The sequence below is a fragment of the Jaculus jaculus genome, unplaced genomic scaffold (assembly GCF_020740685.1).
Source record: "Jaculus jaculus isolate mJacJac1 unplaced genomic scaffold, mJacJac1.mat.Y.cur u25, whole genome shotgun sequence".
NCBI classification, from domain to species: Eukaryota; Metazoa; Chordata; class Mammalia; order Rodentia; family Dipodidae; genus Jaculus; species Jaculus jaculus.
This window is the reverse complement of record NW_025423515.1, coordinates 1,051,844-1,056,455: the sequence shown is the minus strand read 5'-3', so window position 1 is coordinate 1,056,455 and position 4,612 is coordinate 1,051,844. Positions and strand designations below refer to the sequence as shown.

The 4,612-nt window shown below is 38.0% G+C and overlaps 1 pseudogene; it reads left to right on the top strand.

Moving 5' to 3' along the window:
• Positions 1-1,704: 1,704 nt before the first annotated feature.
• LOC101606170 lies at positions 1,705-4,612 on the top strand (annotated as a pseudogene).

The window sequence follows — 4,612 nt, the reverse complement described above, 5'->3', positions numbered from 1 at the left end:
ATGAAATTTGCAGAAAAATGGATGGACCTGGAAAGTATTATACTAAGTCAGGTAACCCAGGCCCAGAAAGCCAAGCGCCACATGTTCTCTCTCATATGGGGATCCTAGCTACAGATGACTGGGCTTCTGCGTGAGAATGAAAATACTTAGTAGCAGAGGCCAGTAAGTTGAAAAGGAGACATAAAGGGTGGAGAAAGGAAGGGAGGAGGATACTTAATAGGTTGATATTGTATATATGTAATTACAATGTTTGTAATGGGGAGGTAATATGATTGAGAATGGAATTTCAAACGGGAAAGTGTGGGGGTGGGGAGGGAGGGAATTACCATGGGATATATTTTATAATCATGGAAAATGTTAATAAAAATTTAAAAAAAAAAAAACCGTCGAATGGGGACAACTCTACCCTGAAAGCATTCCTATTTATCCAGGTTCCACCTCTTCTCTTGACATAGATCCATACAAATACATTTTCCTCATTTCAGCCCAAAGCTCAAATAAGAGAAGTTTTTGAAAGGAGCACTAACTCAATGAAATTAAACACAAAATGCTCAGATGCAGATAATGGCTCTATGTTCCCTGATGGATAGAAGATTTGACACTTTAAACGATTTAGGGTACTGGGGTTTATAATGTTAAATTTAATTATTAGCAATTTAATCAGATTTTGCTTATTCCTTAAACTGGCTAAAAGCACAAGAAATTCTTCAGACTTTTAGACCCAGAATTAGGTTATAATTTCAAAATTTTAACAATCACTGGACATTTAGTGATCGTCTAGGTTCACAGATGAGATGAAGGCACAGGGAGCCTTGTCTACAAGTCAGTTCAGACGCTGGAATTAGAAGGTGCCACGTAACTCCTTCTGTATCTCTTCACTTTTGCATCTAGCTCTTCTGAGGCTACAACAGCCTGATTTGGATGAGGCCTGGGCAGGACTCAGACTTGACATTTACCATCTTCTAGGGAAGACTGACAGGGCTTGACTTTACCTTTTCTTTAAATGTAAATACAGCTCATAAATGAATATCATGTAGATGAGCAGCAACCTCTGGTTTTACAACCAACACCGCCCTCTAGTGAGATTTTGAGAATTACATCCAAAGAACATAATGCCTCCCTTGACATGCACAAGACCAGAAGGGATGCTAAACCTGTCTCCTTTGCAGCCCATCTATTTTAGCAACAACTAGAGAAAGGAAGTAAAAGGATGCCCAGATTTTGAAAAAGTCACACTAGACCTTAACTTCTTTCAGGTCAAGGAATTCCCACCTATGTTAATCAGAAATAGTCTTACTCAACTATCCTCACAAATATAACCTATTTGTGCTATTTTTAAAAATATTCAGATATTGGGCTGGAGAGATGGCTTAGCGGTTAAGCGCTTGCCTATGAAGCCTAAGGACCCCGGTTCAAGGCTGGATTCCCCAGGACCCACGTTAGCCAGATGCACAAGGGGGCACACGTGTCTGGAGTTAGTTTGCAGTGGCTGGAAACCCTGGCGCGCCCATTCTCATTCTGTCTCCCTCCCTCCCTCTTTCTCTTTCTGTCACTTTCAAATAAATAAATAAAAATAAAAATATTCAGATATTACTGCATTTGATTTTGTACAGTTGTTGACAGTACCACCTTATTATTTATTACACCAATAAAATTTTCATTTGTGAATTGTTGTTTAAGAACTGTAAAACTGAGTGGAAGAAGATGGCAGAAGTCCAAGTGGTGGACCTGGACACACAGCGTTCTGACATTGCGATGCTGCTCAAAATCTCACTCCAGAAAGGGGACACCTGGTACCTAGTTGATAGTCGCTGGTTCAAACAGTGGAAAAAATATGTTGGCTTTGACAGTTGGGACAAACAACAGATGGGAGATCCAAATGTATATCCTGGACCTATTGATAACTCTGGACCTCTGAAAGATGGTGATGCCCAGTCACTTAAGGAACATCTTATTGATGAATTGGATTACATACTGTTGCCAACTGAGGGCTGGAATAAATTTGTCAGCTGGTACACGCTGATGGAAGGTCAAGAACTAATATCAAGAAAAGTGGTTGAACAGGGTATGTTGTAATGCACTGCAAAGAAGAAGTTTATCTCACAGAACTGAAGCTCTGTGAAAATGGAAATATGAACAATGTTGTAACTCGAAGATTTAGCAAAGCTGACACAATAGATACAATGGAAAAAGAAATAAGAAAGACCTTCAATATTCCAGGTGAAAAGAGACCAGACTGTGGAACAAATATATGAGTAATACATTTGAACCACTGAATAAACCAGATAGCACCATTCAGGATTCTGGCTTGTACCAAGGACAGGTGTTAGTGATAGAACAAAAAAATGAAGATGGAACATGGCCAAGGGATCCTTCTTCTAAGTCTCCAGGTGCATCCAATTTTTCAACATTACCAAAGATCTCTCCTTCATCTCTATCAAACAATTATAACAACATCAGCAACAGAAATGTGAAAAACTCAGATTATTGTCTCCCATCATATACTTCTTATAAGAACTATGATTATTCAGAACCTGGAAGAAATAATGAATAGTCAGGCCTCTGTGGCTTAAATAACTTGGGAAATACCTGTTTCATGAACTCAGCTATTCAGTGCTTGAGCAACACACCTCCACTTACTGAGTATTTTCTCAATGATAAATACCAAGATGAGCTGAATTTTGACAATTCTTTAGGAATGAGAGGCGAGATTTCTAAGTCATATGCAGAACTCATCAAGCAGATGTGGTCTGGGAAGTTTAGCTATGTCACTCCAAGAGCATTTAAGCTGCAGGTAGGATGTTTTGCACCTCAGTTCTCTGGATATCAACAACAACACTGTAAAGAACTGTTAGCTTTCCTCTTAGATGGACTACATGAAGATTTGAATCGAATTAGGAAAAAAAACATATATACAATTAAAGGATGCTGATGGAAGGCCAGATAAGGTGGTTGTTGAAGAAACCTGGGAAAATCATCTAAAAAGAAATGATTCAATCATTGTTTATATATTTCATGGTCTTTTCAAATCAACTTTAGTGTGTCCTGAGTGTGCTAAGATTTCAGTAACATTTGATCCATTTTGTTATTTGACACTTCCATTGCCCATGAAAAAAGAACATAGTTTGGAAGTTTATTTAATTAGAATGGGTCTACTTACCAAACCTATGCAGTACAAAGTGATTGTGCCCAAAATTGGAAATATAGTAGATCTTTGTACAGCATTGTATATCTTGTCAGGAGTACCAGCAGATAAGATGATAGTTACTGATATCTACAATCATAGGTTTCATAGAATATTTGCCATGTACGACAACCTAAATAGTATTATGGAACAGGATGATATTTATGTGTTTGAAATTGGAATCAATAGGACAGAAGATACAGAACATGTGGTTATTCCTGTTTGCCTAAGAGAAAAATTCAGACATTCAAGTTATACCCACCGTACTGGTTCTTCACTTTTTGGTCAGCCTTTTCTTATGACTGTAACATGAAACAATACTGAAGATAAACTCTATAATCTCCTACTTTTGAGAATGTGCTGATACGTCAAAATATCTACTGAAACTGAAGAAACTGAAGGATCTCTACATTGCTGTAAGGACCAAAATATTAATGGAAATGGCCCAAATGACATACATGAAGAAGGCTCACCAAGTGAAATGGAAACAGATGAACCTGATGATGAATCCAGCCAGGATCAAGAACTTCCCTCAGAAAATGAACAGTCAGTCTGAAGATTCAGTTGGGGGGGATAACGATTCTGAAAATGGATTATGTACTGAAGAAACTTGTAAAGGTCAACTCACGGGACACAAAAAGCATTTGTTTACGTTCCAGTTCAACAATGTACGCAATACTGACATCAATTACATCAAAGGCATATAAGATTTGATGATAGGCAACCTAGGCTAGATGAAAGAACTTTACTTGCTTTGGAATGGGATCCTGATTTGAAAAAGATATACTTTGATGAAAATGCTGCCAAGGAATATAAGCCTCCTTAAAAGCCCTTTGTGAAATTAAAAGACTGCATTGAGCTTTATACAACAAAAGAAAAGCTATGTGCTGAAGATCCCTGTATTGTCCAAATTGTAAAGAACACTAGCAAGCCACCAAGAAATTAGATTATGGTCCTTGCCTCCAGTACTTGTGGTTCATCTCAAGTGGTTTTCCTACAGTCGCTACATGAGAGACAAGTTGGATACTTTAGTTGATTTTCCTATCAATGACTTGGATTTCAGAAGTCCTAATTAATCCAAATGCAGGTCTTTTCCACTATAATTTGATTGCTGTTTCCAACCACTATGGATGGATGGGAGGAGGACATTATACCGCTTTTGCCAAAAATAAAGATGATGGAAAATGGTACTATTTTGATGACTATAGTGTTTACACTGCATCTGAAGACCAAACTGTGTCCAAAGCAGCATATATACTCTTCTACCAGAGACAGGACACTTTCAGCGGAACTGGCTTTCTCCCTCTTGACTGAGAAACTAAAGGTGCTTCAGCTGCTAATGGCATCCCCATAGAAAGTGATGAAGATAGCAATGACAATGACAATGACAATGACTTAGAGAATGAAAACTGTTTGCACACTAATTAA